Source organism: Lepidochelys olivacea (assembly GCF_965140295.1).
Source record: "Lepidochelys olivacea isolate rLepOli2 genome assembly, chromosome: 3".
Taxonomy (NCBI): Eukaryota; Metazoa; Chordata; order Testudines; family Cheloniidae; genus Lepidochelys; species Lepidochelys olivacea.
Genome location: NC_140413.1, coordinates 11569486 through 11588359, shown reverse-complemented (window position 1 = coordinate 11588359; position 18874 = coordinate 11569486). Strand labels below are relative to the sequence as shown.

The window sequence follows — 18874 nt, the reverse complement described above, 5'->3', positions numbered from 1 at the left end:
TTATAAGTTATGAAAAAACATACAGAATCATCATCAGTGAAGGGGCTTTATGCAAAGTATCTCTCCTACAGATTGGGTATTTCTGCTGGCAGCTCAAAGTGCTGACAGGGAAACTGCCACTTCAGGAAGGTCTCAGAGTTGTGTCAAGTTGGCCAAGGACCACACCGCAGGGAGGCCTGTGGGAAGTGGCCTACAGAAATAAGTTGTTGATCAGAGCTAAACCAGCAGGTGTTCGTTATATGTCCCAAGATGTTTGGCACAAGACACTGTGGCCTAACATATCTTACACAATCTGGGAGGGCACAAGACGTTTTGCACAAAGACCATGGAATTTTCCAGAGACAGAGTTGCAAGAATTCCAGCATCCAGATTGTGGTAGGACAGTTCAAATTTTTCCCAGAAGCAGGGGTCACTTTCTGATTGGCCCACAGCAGCTTTGCCAAGAAGAAACCAAGCCCTGAGAATCTGTATAAAACAGGCAGTTTGGGTCAACGCATCCATGTGAAGCTCATATATCTGGATGAGAGAGACAGCGAGTGGGACTGTCATCTCCTGGCTACAGACAGCACCCTCAGTCTGGTAACTACTAAAGTGACTTCCTTCATGCTCACCCTATTAACTTTTTCTTTAATGTTCTGTCTAGGGAGACGGCCGTGAGATCCAGAAAGAGAAGAACATAGCTGTCGTAACCCATTGAGTGAGTGAACTACCTGAATGAACTTTCTAGTGAGCTCGAGAGACTACTCAGGGCCACTGTGATGCAGAGCTGGAGAACAGGCCTTCATGCCAGTTTTAATGGATAAGTGGCACATTTACATGCATTTTGTTTGCCACAATGAAAACTTGTTTATTGTAAAGCTACTTGAGTTAAAACCATCTGCAGGATAATTCCAGTTATCTAAATTCCTTGTACCCAGAAATCCTAGTTATCTGAATTCACAGTATGTCCCCCCTGTAGTGGTGTGTTAGCTAATCACCCACTGATTAACTAAGCATAGGGCTCTGGGAACTGTGATTTGGCAGGATTTCTGGAGTTAGGAATGATGGCAGTGAGAAAAATGGGAAAAAGTAGGAGAGGAGAGAAGAGGTGATGTGAGGGAGAGAGAGAGAACAGGCAAAAAGAAAACAGATGAAGAGATTAAGGCGAAGGCTGAAAGGAGAAGGGTTCAGGGAGAGAATGACAGGCTCAGACAGAAGAGAAATTAAGGGAAAGAGAACAGGGCAGGAGGGAGAGGAAAGAAGGGAGGCAGAGAGGAGGATAGAGGAGAGAAAAGTGGAAGGAAAAAAGGAGGAGAGATGCAGGAAGAGGTCAATTAGCTACCTGAGACCAGAGCCACCTTGGTGCTTCTTCAAGGCATCCTGGCACTGATGCCCTGGGCTCTACAAGCACTAGTAAAAATAGTGAAGGGTAGGGCTGGCTTACTCCCTCGGATCTGTCAGTGCTGGGAAATCCTCAAGCAGCACCAAGGAGGCTTCTGTCTCCTGCAGCCCCTCTGCCCTCCTTTCCCCTCTCATCTGTCCTTCCTTCCCCCTTTCCCTCCTCCACCCTCCTCTCAGCCTCCCTTTGGGCTCAGTCCATACAGCACCTTGGGGACCACCATCACCTTAGCATGCAGGAGCGAAGCATAGCTCAGCCCCATCCCCTCGTCCTACTGTCTCTGGCTTCTAGCACTAAATTCTTTAGCACTTCTTCTGTTTGTCCAAATGCCTAGTTATCTGAAAGTTTGGATCTTGCCCAGGCTGGTCAGAGAAACAGGAGTGTGCTATAATAGAATGTGTGATGCATACGAGTATTTCACTAACAAACTGAATCTTTGTTGTCTAGAAATTAGGGAACTCGGTATGTGATTCTGAGTGTTGAAGTTGGGAAATATGTGTAAAAGGAAGTGTTTCCTCCATATTAGATAGCTGAGAGACACCCTGAGTTTAGCCGGGAAATCCTACAGAGTTTGTCATTGAGGGAAATTCACAGCTTCTTTCCCCAAAGGGGGAAGAAGCTTTGAATTGGCTGGTAAGCTAAAGATTGTTCCCACTATCTGAATATTGAGTTAACCTTGAACATTTAGTTCAAGTGGCCTAAGAGCAAAGAATCCTGGTAAACTTCCAGAGAAATTCAAATAGTTTGAATCATTATCTACACAAAGTGTGAAAACTAATTGCAATTTAATTCTTAGTATTTAAGTAACTTGACTGATTTTCTAACTAGTAACTTTAGAACTATTTGTTAAAACTACCAGAGATGCTCCTTTAATTCCACTGGGGAACACGTTTGATTAGAAGTGGATAAGAATCTGCACTAAAGGATTCATAGTTCCCGTTTCAGAGTAACAGCCGTGTTAGTCTGTATTCGCAAAAAGAAAAGGAGTACTTGTGCACCTTAGAGACTAACCAATTTATTTGAGCATTTATTGGTTAGTCTCTAAGGTGACACAAGTACTTCTTATAGTTCCCGTTGGTACCAAAGTCAGTTTCCCAAAATAATAAAGAACTAGGGTAAACTTTAACTATGTAACACAATTGTGATAAGGCCTCAAATGAATTTATGTGATTCGTTACTTTTTAGTATTCATTATTATAAATTTCATAAACATGAATATCCAATCACCTTTTTTTTTACTTTCTGTAATTTCTGAATTGCTTTCAATTCTATCTGGGCTAATAAAATATAGAATTGTGCAATAATTCTCCTCCAGTAATTCTTATTTTGGCTAAGGAAAAAGAGATTAGCACGAGAAACCTAATTTAAGACACTCAGTTAACATTAAAATTAGTTACAGAAAATGTGTTTTTAAAATATATTTTGCATCACACAATCATATTTCTCTGAAATACTCCTAGAAGCTGTTCAGCTGTATAGATAAAATAATTATTAAGAGAATACAGAACACATATTATAAATACCATTTGGATGAAAATAATATTCCTACACAGTGGTGAATTAATGCACAGGTCCATGGGGCCCATGCCCAGGGGCCCTGCCCAATTTGGGGGCCCCCGTAGGAGCACCAGAACCTGTATAGAAGTGGGGGGTCCACTGGAACTGTGGCCCCATCCCCTGCTCCTCCTCTTCCCTAAAGATCCCACCCCCTGGCCAGGCCAGAAGATGGAGCCAGGCCACAGTAAGAGGTAACCAGGGAGCCTGGGCCACTCTGGGGAGCCCCAGACCCTCCACTTGCCCTGGGCAAGGGGCCAGAATGCCCAAGGGTAGCCCCTGGCCCATGTCCCAGCCCCACCAGAATGTGCCACCTAGGGCAGGTGGAGGGTCCGGGGCTTCCCACAGCAGCTGGGGCTCCTTGGGCAGCTCTGACCATGGCCCAGCTCTGGCTTCCAGCCTGGCCAGGGGGCAGGACCTTGGGGGGCAGTGGAGGAGCAGGAGGCAGGGCTGTGTGGTGAGGGGAGTGTCTGTGGGGGGTCCCAAAATGTTCTTTGTGCCCAGGGCCCCAATAAATTTTAATCTGCCTCTATTTCTACAACTCAGTATATCCCCAGTGTCCTATAAATATAGGGACTTTCTGCCTCCTCCCTGTCTTTCTGTGTCTTCTCTGCAGTGACGCTGAGTTCCCAGCTGACCTTCAGCCATGAAGATCCTTTATCTGCTGTTTGCTGTTTTCCTTCTAGTGCTCCAGGGTGCACCAGGTAAGAGGTAAATGAAAATGAGGGATGATACAGATGGATATATGGGCGTCTATACTAAGATTGTCTAATACTGTCTATTAGAAACGTGTTTCTGACTTTTTGCTTAGGAGCTCCAGCGGCTCTGAAGTTTGCAGACAATATGTGAAATTTGGCAGTGGAATTGTCTGGATGTCAGGGATGTGTCTTTACTGCCCCCAAGAAAATACATAAAGATTTGACTGAATTATGACCAGTGCAAAAAATATTGCCATCGTGTTTTCCTCAGATCTTTCTGAGGCTTGCTGCTTAAACCACCCCGCAGTCTCTCTGCACTGCACGTACTCTTCCTCTAACAGGCAATCACAGAACTGAGCATCAGAATGGGATATAAAGAAGTTGAGGTGTGGCCAACTCTTGTTCAATACACCCGTTGGTGTAAGACAAAGTACACAGAGTTAAAATGTAACTTCTGCAGCTGGCTGGTGTTCATAATTAGGTGCCTTTCACAACCTCTATTATAAAGTCAGGCCTCATGTCCAACTGAGAGGTTACACAGCTGGGAATGGAACACAGATCATTAAAGCAGCAGCCCTTCATCTCAGTGTCTTAGCCCCACTCTCTCTAAGAATCTGTCAATATTATGTACTTGGTTGCTTTCTAAGAAATTATATTATCTGAAGGTGGGACAGTGTTTGCAGACAGGACAATGTATCTGTTTAGATTGCACAATAACCTTCAGTTAAAAATGTTCTAACCTAAATCGTCTACAAGCTTTGGGTGTGCACATTGGGGCTGCATTTCCAAAATAACAGGCCCTTCATGTGTAACCAAAACCTGGCAACTGGTCATGAAGACATTATTTCCAAGTGAGTTTTCAAAAATAAATAAAAATAAAAATCTGCACAGAGTCTCACAGACAGGCATGCTTTGAAACGGGAAGGTTTTCTGTTTCAAAAATGTGTAGTCATCCAACCCAGTGCTGAACCAGTTCTACCCTACTTCACAAATTGCATTTGTGATACTGCCTGGCACATCACTGCCAGAGACAGAGGGAATCAAACTCACAGCAGCAGCCACTCAGGGAACTTGGAGGTCTGAGCAGCTGCTTTCCATTACTTAAAGGCAGAGGGAAGCAAAGAACACCATGCTGAGAGCTACCGTTCTCAACTCTGCAGCCCGAGAGCCAGCGCCCCTATTTAATTCACTTGCTCCATTCACTTCTTAGTGGCAGCCGCGGAATGGCCACAGAAGCACACACATTTCAATAGCACTAATGCCGTGATAAATGTTTGGATCTGAACGTTTGGGCCGACATGGTCAGGTATGAGTGAATAAGAAATGCTGGGGATCACAGCGCTTATTTACCCAGCGCTGTGGAACGACTGACTTTTTTTTCTGTGTGCAGAATTCTCGCAGGCTGAGAGTCCCTACCTGCAATGTAGACTCCATAGGGGTGACTGTTACTTGAAGAGATGTCACTTCGATTTTGAAGCCATTGGAATATGTGATAAATATCAGGTCTGCTGCAAAAGGTAAAAAGAAAAGGAGTACTTGTGGCACCTTAGAGACTAACCAATTTATTTGAGCATGAGCTTTCGTGAGCTACAGCTCATTTCATCGGATGCATACTGTGGAAACTGCAGCAGAATTTATATATACACAGAGAATATGAAACAATACCTCCTCCCACCCCACTGTCCTGCTGGTAATAGCTTATCTAAAGTGATCATCAGGTTGGGCCATTTCCAGCACAAATCCAGGTTTTCTCACCCTCCACCCCCCCACACAAATTCACTTTCCTGCTGGTGATAGCCCATTCAAAGTGACAACTCTTTATACAATGTGCATGATAATCAAGTTGGGCCATTTCCTGCACAAATCCAGGTTCTCTCACCCCCACACCCCCCTCCCAAAAACCACACACACAAACTCACTATCCTGCTGGTAATAGCTCATCCAAAGTGACCATTCTCCCTACAGTGTGCATGATAATTAAGGTGGGCCATTTCCAGCACAAATCCAGGTTTTCTCACATCCCCCCCACCCCCATACACACACAAACTCACTCTCCTGCTGGTAATAGCTCATCCAAACTGACCACTCTCCAAGTTTAAATCCAAGTTAAACCAGAACATCTGGGGGGGGGGGGGGCGGATAGGAAAAAACAAGAGGAAATAGGCTACCTTGCATAATGACTTAGCCACTCCCAGTCTCTATTTAAGCCTAAATTAATAGTATCCAATTTGCAAATGAATTCCAATTCAGCAGTTTCTCGCTGGAGTCTGGATTTGAAGTTTTTTTGTTTTAAGATAGCGACCTTCATGTCTGTGATTGTGTGACCAGAGAGATTGAAGTGTTCTCCGACTGGTTTATGAATGTTATAATTCTTGACATCTGATTTGTGTCCATTTATTCTTTTACGTAGAGACTGTCCAGTTTGACCAATGTACATGGCAGAGGGGCATTGCTGGCACATGATGGCATATATCACATTGGTGGATGTGCAGGTGAACGAGCCTCTGATAGTGTGGCTGATGTTATTAGGCCCTGTGATGGTGTCCCCTGAATAGATATGTGGGCACAATTGGCAACGGGCTTTGTTGCAAGGATATGTTCCTGGGTTAGTGGTTCTGTTGTGTGGTATGTGGTTGTTGGTGAGTATTTGCTTCAGGTTGCGGGGCTGTCTGTAGGCAAGGACTGGCCTGTCTCCCAAGATTTGTGAGAGTGTTGGGTCATCCTTTAGGATAGGTTGTAGATCCTTAATAATGCGTTGGAGGGGTTTTAGTTGGGGGCTGAAGGTGACGGCTAGTGGCGTTCTGTTATTTTCTTTGTTAGGCCTGTCCTGTAGTAGGTAACTTCTGGGAACTCTTCTGGCTCTATCAATCTGTTTCTTTACTTTTGCAGGTGGGTATTGTAGTTGTAAGAAAGCTTGACAGAGATCTTGTAGGTGTTTGTCTCTGTCTCAGGGGTTGGAGCAAATGCGGTTGTATCGCAGAGCTTGGCTGTAGACGATGGATCGTGTGGTGTGGTCAGGGTGAAAGCTGGAGGCATGCAGGTAGGAATAGCGGTCAGTAGGTTTCCGGTATAGGGTGGTGTTTATGTGACCATTGTTTATTAGCACTGTAGTGTCCAGGAAGTGGATCTCTTGTGTGGACTGGACCAGGCTGAGGTTGGTGGTGGGATGGAAATTGTTGAAATCATGGTGGAATTCCTCAAGGGCTTCTTTTCCATGGATCCAGATAATGAAGATGTCATCAATATAGCACAAGTAGAGTAGGGGCTTTAGGGGACGAGAGCTGAGGAAGCGTTGTTCTAAATCAGCCATAAAAATGTTGGCATACTGTGGGGCCATGCGGGTACCCATAGCAGTGCCACTGATCTGAAGGTATACATTGTCCCCAAATGTGAAATAGTTATGGGTAAGGACAAAGTCACAAAGTTCAGCCACCAGGTTAGCCGTGACATTATCGGGGATAGTGTTCCTGACGGCTTGTAGTCCATCTTTGTGTGGAATGTTGGTGTAGAGGGCTTCTACATCCATAGTGGCCAGGATGGTGTTATCAGGAAGATCACCGATGGATTGAAGTTTCCTCAGGAAGTCAGTGGTGTCTCGAAGGTAGCTGGGAGTGCTGGTAGCGTAGGGCTTGAGGAGGGAGTCTACATAGCCAGACAATCCTGCTGTCAGGGTGCCAATGCCTGAGATGATGGGGCGCCCAGGATTTCCAGGTTTATGGATCTTGGGTAGTAGATAGAATATCCCAGGTCGGGGTTCCAGGGGTGTGTCTGTGCGGATTTGATCTTGTGCTTTTTCAGGAAGTTTCTTGAGCAAATGCTGTAGTTGCTTTTGGTAACTCTCAGTGGGATCATAGGGTAATGGCTTGTAGAAACTCGTGTTGGAGAGCTGCCGAGCAGCCTCTTGTTCATATTCCGACCTATTCATGATGACAACAGCACCTCCTTTTGTCAGCCTTTTTGATTATGATGTCAGAGTTGTTTCTGAGGCTGTGGATGGCATTGCGTTCCGCATGGCTGAGGTTATGGGGCAAGTGATGCTGCTTTTCCACAATTTCAGCCCGTGCACGTCGGCGGAAGCACTCTATGTAGAAGTCCAGTCTGCTGTTTCGACCTTCAGGAGGAGTCCACCTAGAATCCCTCTTTCTGTAGTGTTGGTAGGGAGGTCTCTGTGGATTAGTATGTTGTTCAGAGGTATTTTGGAAATATTCCTTGAGTCGGAGACATCGAAAATAGGATTCTAGGTCACCACAGAACTGTATCATGTTCGTGGGGGTGGAGGGGCAGAAGGAGAGGCCCCGAGATAGAACAGCTGCTTCTGCTGGGCTGAGAGTATAGTTGGATAGGTTAACAATATTGCTAGGTGGGTTGAGGGAACCGTTGCTGTGGCCCCTTGTAGCATGTAGTAGTTTAGAAAGTTTAGTGTCCTTTTTCTTTTGTAGAGAAGCAAAGTGTGCGTTGTAAATGGCTTGTCTAGTTTTAGTAAAATCTAGCCACGAGGAAGTTTGTGTGGAAGGTTGTTTTTTTATGAGAGTATCCATTTTTGAGAGCTCATTCTTAATCTTTCCCTGTTTGCTGTAGAGGATGTTGATCAGGTGATTCCGCAGTTTCTTTGAGAGCGTGTGGCACAAGCTGTCAGCATGCTACAAGGGGCCACAGCAATGGTTCCCTCAACTTAAAGTAGTTGGGAGAAAATCTTTCTTTGTTAAAGATTCCACAGTCTCTTTTAGTTGAGGGCTGAAGACCCTGGCAGACATTTCTTTGGGGTCTCCAAAGAGACCTCCAGCAAAAGAGGGAAGACCAGAGTTGACTGTCCTGATATTTCTAAGGTAAATCTCAAGCAGAAAAAAACACTTTAAAAAACAAAAGAATCTGCAGGTGTCTTCATACCTTATAAAGAGGCACAAAGGAGCACAGGCCCAGTGTTTTGTTTTATTTCTCCTTTGCAATTAACCTACAATAACCTGGGTTAAATATCTTGAGGGCATTAGATCATTAGGAGGGTAGGTGAATCTTCCTCAAACGTTGATCAAGTTTCACTCCAACTTTCAGTCGGTTCTGAAAGGCGGCTGAGGTGGGGTTTGTTTGGCAGCAGAAGGGGAAGAGGAGGCATTTCTTATTGTTTGTGCAGATGGTGTTGTTGTTGTTTTTTATCTGGGGCAGTGCGCCCATCCTGAACTGTGACACCCACATTCGCCAGCTCCTCCCAAACCCAGGTGTGGTCACCATTGAGCCAGCCAGGTGCCAATTAAGGGCAGATGCTTGAGTTCCAGTTAGTAGCTGGAAGGAACACAGCTGGAGCATTCACATCTGTGGGGAAAGAAGAGGACTGAGGTGGCCAGCCAGGCTGACATGCCAGCTCCTTCTGTCCCCAGTGGACAGGGAAGCAACCAGTGCCCTCATCCTGTCTCTGCAGAAAGCAGGAGAAGAGGTCACTGTCTCAGCTGCCCCCTTCATCCACAGCAGACAATTAAAATAGGATGCAATGAGTGGGGGATGACACTTTTATTAGGGAGTTAGAGTGTCCACATGGGGGGGTGGGGGTAGCTCCAGTGTAACTACAGAAATATAAATATACTGGTATTGTTATGCAGTAGATTTCCCCACTTAGCAAGCAGTTACCTGTGCCTGTTCTGCTCCTGTAACTTGGAAGGAAGCCCAACAAATTTAACATGCAATGAAGCATAAGGTTAGATGAGTCTAAACATGTCTGTCGACTGTTGTTTTAAAATAATTTCCTCTAAAGCTTTCTTCCATTTGCTAAATAAATGGAGTAGGAAGGGACAGTACCTCAGGGAAGAGGGACCAGGCTAAGGCTGGGTGGAAGATATGTTAAAGGAGCCCCGAAGAAGGGGAAACAAGAGGTAGGGCACTGCAGAGCACCCCTGTCCACAACGGGGTGCTCAGGTGGTCACCGCCATGTAACACTGGGTAACTTCCCCCAAGGCACTCGTTTGCCATCTCAGAATGGGAGCTGGCAGCATGGTGTAGCCACAGCCTGTACACTACCCCATCTCAAGACAGATTCAAAAAATGAAAAAATGTATTTCTTAAAAATCAACAGCTCACTGAGACAGTGGTTACAGGAAAAGAAGTTTGGTTGGTATTTATTGTTTACGTGAGTTATAAATGAATAGTGTCTGCCCAGCACAGGTACAACAAGTGCTGCTCCCACTGAAGTATAAATGTCCTGTAACACACATTCTGCTGTACAATCATTGCAGGACTTTCTTGATTTTTCTCTGCACTGTCTCTATGTCTGCAGGAGAGATAAAGCAGAATTTAAGACAGAGAAATTGCTCGATTTTGGTTCTCACATTATAGGGGAAAACAACAAGGAGTCCGGTGGCACCTTAAAGACTAACAGATTTATTTAGGCATAAACTTTCATGGGTAAAAACCCCACTTCTTCAGATGCATGGAGTGAAAATTACAGATATAGGCATAAATGTACTGACACATGAAGAGAAGGGAGATACCCTACAAGGGGAGAACCACCGTTGACAGGGTCATAGAATCATAGAATATCAGGGTTGGAAGGGACCTCAGGAGGTCATCTAGTCCAACCCCCTGCTCAAAGCAGGACCAATCCCCAATTTTTGCCCCACATCCCTAAATGGCCCCCTCAAGGATTGAACTCACAACCCAGGGTTTAGCAGGCCAATGCTCAAACCACTGAGCTATCCCTCCCCCCTGTTTAATTCAGTCAGGGTGGATGTGGTCCACTCCCAATAACTGACAGGGAGATGTCAATACCAAAAGAGGGAAAATTGCTTTTGTAGTGAGCCAGCCACTTGCAGTCCCTATTCAAGCCCAAATTAATGGTGTTAAATTTGCAAATGAATTGTAGCTCTGCAGTTTCTCTTTGAAGTCTCTTTTTGAAGTTTTTTCACTGAAGGATGGCTACTTTTAAATCTGTTATAGAATGTCCAGGGAGATCGAAGTGTTCTCTGACTGGTTTTTGAATGTTCTGATTCCTGATGTCTGATTTGTGTCCATTTATTCTTTTACGTAGAGACTGTCCAGTTTGGCCAGTGTACATGGCAGAGGGGCATTGCTGGCACATGATGGCATATATCACATTAGTAGATGTGCAGGTGACTGAACCCCTGATGGTCTTTATCAAGCATTCTTAAAACTACAATATCCACCTGGGGAAGTGAGGAAACAGATTGACAGGGCAAGATGGGTACCTGGAAGTCACCGAAGTACAGGACAGGCCCAACAAGGAAAATAACAGAACAGCACTGGCCATCACGTACAGCCCCCACCTAAAACCTCTCCACACATCAACGACCTACAACCTATCCTGGGAAATGATTCCTCACTCTCACGGACCTTGGGAGGCAGGCCAGTCCTCGCTTACAGACAGCCCCCCAGCCTGAGGCAAATACTCACCAGCAACTACATACCACACCACAGAAACACTAACCCAGGAACGAATCCCTGTAACAAACCCTGTTGCCTACTGTCCCCATATCTACTCTAGCGACACCATCAGAGGACCCAATCACATGAGCCACACCATCAGGGGCTCGTTCACCTGCACATCTACTAATGTGATATATGCCATCATGTGCCAGCAATGCCCCTCTGCCATGTACATTGGCCAAACCGGACAGTCTCTACATAAAAGAATAAATGGACACAAATCAGACATCAGGAATGGTAACATACAAAAGCCAGTAGGAGAACACTTCAATCTTCCTGGACATTCTATAACGGATTTAAAAGTAGCCATCCTTCAACAAAAAAACTTCAAAACAGACTTCAAAGAGACACTGCAGAACTAAAATTCATTTGCAAATTTAACACCATTACTTTGGGCTTGAACAGGGACTGGGAGTGGCTGGCTCACTACAAAAGCAATTTTCCCTCTTTTGGTATTGACACCTCCTCATCAATTATTGGGAGTGGACCACATCCACCCTGACTGAATTGGCCCTGTCAACACTTGTTCTCCATTTGTAGGGTACCTCCCTTCTCTTCATGTGTCAGAATATTTACGCCTGTATCTGTAATTTTCACTCGATGCATCTGAAGAAGTGGGGTTTTTACCCACAAAAGCTTATGTCCAAATAAATCTGTTAGTCTTTAAGGTGTCACCGAACTCCTCATTGTTTTTGTGGATACAGTAAAAACCTGGGACAATACAAGCTAAGGGGAGCAGTAACTCCTTCCTACTGTACCCGCACAGACATTCCTCTCACCCAGCCATCCTCTGGGCACGGAGAACACTCGCTGCTGGGAGCCCAGCTCCTTTGAGCCCTCCCACACCCCTGGCCAGTTTGAGCTGCACCACTCGATCCCAGAGGCCCTGCAGACAGGCAGAGGGAGAGCAAAGGCATGTACACGCCTTTGACTTTAACCCCCCCCCACACCAGCTGTTCTGCCCTGTTTTGCACTTTCAGTTTTGGCTGCACTGTTTTTTTTTTTTTAATGGTTCTTTTGCAGTGGCTGGGTGATAGCTTGGTTTGTTAGATGTGTTTTCAAAGAACAGTTTTTTCAATGTTGGTTCAATTAAAACTTTATTTTTGATTGGTTACATTACTGTTTGTTGACAGGTTTCAGAGTAGCAGCCGTGTTAGTCTGTATTCGCAAAAAGAAAAGGAGGACTTGTGGCACCTTAGAGACTAACACATTTAACTGAGCATAAGCTTTCGTGAGCTACAGCTCACTGCATTGGATGCAGTTGTAACTCACGAAAGCTTATGCTCAAATAAATCGGTTAGTCTCTAAGGTGCCACAAGTCCTCCTTTTCTTATTACTGTTTGTTGTTTCATAATAAAAACAGTTTAAAATTCATCCATTCTAGCTCATCACCTCATTGAAGCCAGAAATCCCTTTCCATAAAGGTGAAATAATTTACGAAGTTTAAAAAGAGTACATAGGCAATGTCCCACTTCCAACTTCCGTAGACTATACTATACAGTTCTCAATGAACCCAGACACTGCTCCCCATGGGCAAACAGCTGGATGGACAGCCCCTTATTTTCAGGCCTGAGACTCAAAATAAGACCAATTACCATCCCAAACAGGTGTTTCTGTTTTCTATGGCGCATCTTGCTGACTGTTTGAACTGCCAAGCAAACATCTGCACTTCAGCCTCCCATGCATCATTAATTGTTTCTCCCTAGGTCTCAAAAATATCATGCAGAATACAATCTTTAATTAGTTGTGGTTTCAGAGTAACAGCCGTGTTAGTCTGTATTCACAAAAAGAAAAGGAGTACTTGTGGCACCTTAGAGACTAACCAATTTATTTGAGCATGAGCTTTCTTATTTTTTCTATCATGTGACAGCTGGGTTTATTTTTTTGTGATCGTCGTTTTCACTTCGCAGCATGTTAACTGGAAGGATGTTAAAACAAAAACAGGTTTCAGAGTAGCAGCCATGTTAGTCTGTATTCGCAAAAAGAAAAGGAGTACTTGTGTCACCTTAGAGACTAACCAATTTATTCGAGAATAAGCTTTCGTGAGCTACAGCTCACTTCATTGGATGCATTCAGTGGAAAATACAGTGAATGCACACAGCCACACTATCAGAGGCTCGTTCACCTGCACATCTATCAGTGTGATATATGCCATCATGTGCCAGCAATGCCCCTCTGCCATGTACATTGGTCAAACTGGACAGCCTCTACGTAAAAGAATAAATGGACACAAATCAGATGTCAAGAATTTGAACATTCATAAACCAGTCAGAGAATACTTCAGTCTCTCTGGTCACTCGATTTCTGACCTAAAAATGGCTATTCTTCAACAAAAAAACTTCAAAAACAGACTCCAATGAGAGACTGCTGAATTGGAATTAATTTGCAAATTGGATACAATTAACTTAGGCTTGAATAGAGACTGGGAGTGGTTGAGTCATTACACAAAGTAAAACTATTTCCCCTTGTTTATTCCCCCACCCCGCCCCCACTGTTCCTCAGATGTTCTTGTTAACTGCTGGAAATGGCCCACCTTGATTATCACTACAAAAGGTTTTCTCCCCCCCCCCGCTCCCCCCCACTCTCCTGCTGGTAATAGCTCATCTTAAGTGATCACTCTCCTTACAGTGTGCATGATAAATACCCATTTTTTCATGTTCTGTGTGTATATAAATCTCCTCACCGTATTTTCCACTGAATGGATCCGATGAAGTGAACTGTAGCTCACAAAAGCTTATGCTCAAATAAATTGGTTAGTCTCTAAGGTGACCAAGTACTCCTTTTCTTAAAACAAAAACAGAGGACCTGTTTCCCTTATTAGAAAGTTAGAGGGGAGAACAGAGGATATCCCATGTTCAGAAGCCTGCCATTTACCTGTTAAGCCAGGTAGGCAGCCAGTTTACCTGTTTAGATATATATGACTATCTTCACAAAAACTCCACAGCAGAATGTTGCAGTCGGGAAAATGAATTCCCTGCTCTGGAGTTAACCAGGAAAATCTGTACTCACCATTCAATGACTGGGCAATTCCTGCTGTGCCTTTCATTTCAAATCAAATGTTATATTATCCCTGTTCTTAATCACATCAATGAATCCTTTATTCTTTCCTTTGTGCAGGCGAAGGCATGACTGATTGTTTAGGCAGGAGCTCTGGGAATCTGGGAGACATCCCTTCCTTCATTGGCTCCTGCTTCAGTGGAAGTCAGAAGCGCTGTTAAGTTTTCCTGTAAAGTACCTCATCAGCTGGAGAAATTCCTGAAGGAAGCCCTTGTATCACCTGTAAAAGATTTGTTACTTTCCTTTTAATGAAAGCAAGTTGGTGTGAGATCATATTGCTGAAACATGCATGTGCCTTGCGGGATTAGGAACAACATCAGTGAATTCCCTCTTCTGCCAGGTGGTGAAGTCAACTAATAAGTTCATATTTTCCTTGCACGATCTCGTTATGTTGGCTCAAGGCCCTGCCATGGTGTAGATTGTCATAGTCATTGGCTGATTATTATGCTGGTCTGAGGTCCTTTATAATCAAACCCTGTTCTCAATTGTTGTTATTATGGTCATGGTTACATGCTTCAGCCTAGATGAGAGCCCCGTAGGACTAGGCACTGTACATAGTAAAGGATGTGTACAGGGAGACTCTGGCAAACCAGTAAAGTGCCTGAAACCACTATGGCTTATTACTAAAAGCAGCCAAGTCAGCAGGCTGTAAATTAGCCAAGTCAGCAGGCTTAGAATCATAGAATCATAGAATATCAGGGTTGGAAGGGACCCCAGAAGGTCATCTAGTCCAACCCCCTGCTCAAAGCAGGACCAATTCCCAGTTAAATCATCCCAGCCAGGGCTTTGTCAAGCCTGACCTTAAAAACCTCTAAGGAAGGAGATTCTACCACCTCCCTAGGTAACGCATTCCAGTGTTTCACCACCCTCTTAGTGAAAAAGTTTTTCCTAATATCCAATCTAAACCTCCCCCACTGCAACTTGAGACCATTACTCCTCGTTCTGTCATCTGCTACCATTGAGAACAGTCTAGAGCCATCCTCTTTGGAACCCCCTTTCAGGTAGTTGAAAGCAGCTATCAAATCCCCCCTCATTCTTCTCTTCTGCAGGCTAAACAATCCCAGCTCCCTCAGCCTCTCCTCATAACTCATGTGTTCCAGTCCCCTAATCATTTTTGTTGCCCTTCGCTGGACTCTCTCCAATTTATCCACATCCTTCTTGAAGTGTGGGGCCCAAAACTGGACACAGTACTCCAGATGAGGCCTCACCAATGTCGAATAGAGGGGAACGATCACGTCCCTCGATCTGCTCGCTATGCCCCTACTTATACATCCCAAAATGCCATTGGCCTTCTTGGCAACAAGGGCACACTGCTGACTCATATCCAGCTTCTCGTCCACTGTCACCCCTAGGTCCTTTTCTGCAGAACTGCTGCCTAGCCATTCGGTCCCTAGTCTGTAGCTGTGCATTGGGTTCTTCCGTCCTAAGTGCAGGACCCTGCACTTATCCTTATTGAACCTCATCAGATTCCTTTTGGCCCAATCTTCCAATTGGTCTAGGTCCTTCTGTATCCTATCCCTCCCCTCCAGCGTATCTACCACTCCTCCCAGTTTAGTATCATCCGCAAATTTGCTGAGAGTGCAATCCACACCATCCTCCAGATCATTTATGAAGATATTGAATAAAACCGGCCCCAGGACCGACCCTTGGGGCACTCCACTTGATACCGGCTGCCAACTAGACATGGAGCCATTGATCACTACCCGTTGACCCCGACAATTTAGCCAGCTTTCTACCCACCTTATAGTGCATTCATCCAGCCCATACTTCCTTAACTTGCTGACAAGAATACTATGGGAGACCGTGTCAAAAGCTTTGCTAAAGTCAAGAAACAAGAAAGGCTTAGCTTAACCAAGACAGGAGGGGAAGGGGTTTTTTGGGTGCCACAGAAAGGGCAGCTTGACCCTGCGTCCTTCCTAATAAGAATTGTGTTGAAGTTGCTGATACATGCATCTTAGAAGAGCAGGATGAGCCCCAGGAATGTCTATTGGGGCCTCAAGGCTGCAAACTCTGGAAAAACCCACACCTGGTTAATCGATAATCAGAAGGAACCTCTCTCTTGACCAGCTGCTTACTTAACAAGTTTGCTTTAAGGGACATGTCATTCTATTACTAATGTATAAATAAGGGGAAAAAGTTTGAGGTAGTGGGACTCTTCAGGACTGGACTCTCTCTCTCTGGATGCATCTTGTGTTTCCCAGCGGCAGACGGGCTACCGCTGTGCCATTCGAGAGCCACACTCAGCTTTGGTAATTATCCAGGGTTGGGGGTGTTTTACTATCCTCTTGCGGACGTGTGTATAAGTTCCTGAGACTAAGTAAAGTTTAGCTTTAAGTGAAAGCACTCTTGTGTTGTCTTGTTTGTGCCAGCCATCAATCGGTCGGACGGCCGCATCTCCCCTGATTTATTTCCTGACACCACCTCGCACACAGTAAAAGTTACCAAGAGATTTGGGTTGAAAGAACCCCGGGTCACAGATGGTCCTTGCCCCAAAGAGTTTACAATTGAAATAGAACGGACAAGAAAAAGGTGCTATTAACCCATTTGTATAAACAAGTAGCCAAAGCTCACAGAGAAGAGGTGACTTGCCCAAGGCCGCACATGGAGTCTGTGGTAGAACTGGGAACTAAACCCAGATTTCTCAGTCCTGTCTAGTGACTGAAGCATGAGACCATCCTTCCTGGTTCAGCTTCACAGAAAAGAAAAGAGGAATGATTCTGGCAATTAGTATCCGAGAAGTAAGTTCTACCAAAGTAGATCAAATTGTAAAAAAAATTAAATCTAGAGAGAGGATAATGGAATCCCAAGCTGGAGCAGCACCTGGTTTCTAAAGGAGAACCCTTTTTAGACACCCCTGACTGCTTTGTGTGGTACAGTTATAACCTTAGTGGCCGAGCAGCGAATGATAGACATAAAGTGTTTGAATTTCTCCAGACCTGAAAGGGCCAAACCTTGCTCACCTTACTCACACAAGTTTCCCCAACAGGCCACACTTCCCCTTCCCCTTGTGTTCTGTTCTTGAGGGGATGCATGATCTCCCACTCCCCTCTCCCAGGAAATGGTGAATGCCTCTTAATATGGCACATGTAAGGCTAGATATTCAATAGTTGCCAATGGCCTAGAGATCAGGGTAGGGCCACGCCTGCATGAAACGAGATCCCCTGGGCACTTGTCCATGGCCTAGATACACAGAGAAACAGACTCCTGTCAAAAATGTTGCTCACATGGAGTAAGATCCAGCAGTGATTGAGTGCTGAGGGCCCTGAGCGCTGGAGGGCATGAAACATAAAGTTAGGGACCATAAGGCCTGGCTGCCACAGCTGCCAGGGAGCCAGTACCAGGGTCTGCCTTGTGGAGACTCTTTTTGCCTCCTCCCAGATGTCACCAAGCTCAATGAGATCTTACTGAGATTCAGCCCAAATATTCTCTTTCTTAATTTCAACCCACTGCTTCTCAGTAGACCCCATCCTTCTATTGGGCTAAATAATTCCTCTCCCAGCTTGGTGTTAACATCCTTTAAATATCTATAGGCTGCTAGCATTGCCCCACCCTGCTTTAGTGGTTGACTTGCCAAGCGATACATGTACAGTCTCTGTTTTAAATTCCATTTCAACCCCTCCATTTTTCAGTCATCTCTGAACTCTCTCCAGTTTGTCAATATCTCTCAGGTAAGGCAGGGTTCAGACCTGAACTCAATATTCCAGATGGAGGGACCGAGATGTGATGCTGCTGTGAATGCTGCCCCAGCACTCCAATGGCCCTTTTTGCTGCCATATCATATTGCATACTCAGGTCTGTGTGACAGCTGCCTAACAAGGAATGGTCACAATGCAGGAAGAGGTTTGTGACTCCCAGAAGTTCTGCAATGAGTGTTTATTTCTGATACATTATTTATCTGCTTTTAATTTCCATTTTCACTTGGTAATTATAGGGTTACAATTAATTCTGGGATGCAGCACATGGCTTAATTACAACAGTAGGTATTTTGCTTATCTGCCTGCCAGAGATATTGTGAGGTTAATTCATGTGTGGGAAGAGTTTGGATCTTCCTGGTGGGAAGGTGCTAATAATTATACTATTCCTAATTAGGTGAGAATGTCCCATGTAACACTGGCAGTGCTGTGTGTCTGCCATTTAAATCCGTCTAATTCAGTCTTACATTCAGCCAGCAAATTGGACTGAAAATCAGCCACTATAAGATAAATATCAGGACCGTTAATCTTGCCTCGCCATCACCAGTACGGATAGAGGATCATGTTTTCACCAATGTAGAAACATTCATATATTTAGGCAAGTGAAAATTAAGTCACCAGAAAACAACATGGCGAAGAGCTGTGGAAGCTGAGCTGAAAAACCTGGGGCACAGCTGGGGAATCATTGAAAGACTTGCCAGAAACAGACAGGAGTGGAGAAGCTACATCACTGCTTAAAGGAGAGAGCCTGGCTGAAGAGCAACTAGCCAGCCTGTGGTGAGAAGTATCAAAGTTTGTAAGGGCATTGAAAGTGTTAAGATCAGCTTAGAATGCATTTTGCTTGTATTTCATTTGACCAAATCTGACTTGTTATTCTTTGACTTATAATCACTTAAAATCTATCTTTGTAGTTAATAAATTTGTTTGTTTATTCTACCTGAAGCAGTGTGTTTGGTTTGAAGCATGTCAGAGACTCCCCTTGGGAGAACAAGCCTAGTACATATCAATTTCTTTGTTAAATTGATGAACTCATCTAAGCTTGCAGTGTCCAGCAGGCATAACTGGAT

The 18874-nt window shown here is 44.6% G+C and overlaps 1 long non-coding RNA gene across 2 annotated transcripts; it reads left to right on the top strand.

Annotated features, from left to right (window-relative positions):
* The first annotated feature begins 505 nt into the window (after window positions 1-505).
* LOC311518034 lies at window positions 506-14390 on the top strand. 2 transcript variants are annotated; one of them, XR_014710865.1, is made up of 4 exons: window positions 506-579; window positions 3549-3636; window positions 5021-5147; window positions 14176-14390. It is a non-coding gene; the product is annotated as an uncharacterized lncRNA (long non-coding RNA). The 2 variants fall into 2 exon arrangements; XR_014710866.1 differs by having other exon boundaries at window positions 516-697.
* The last annotated feature ends 4484 nt before the right edge of the window (window positions 14391-18874 follow it).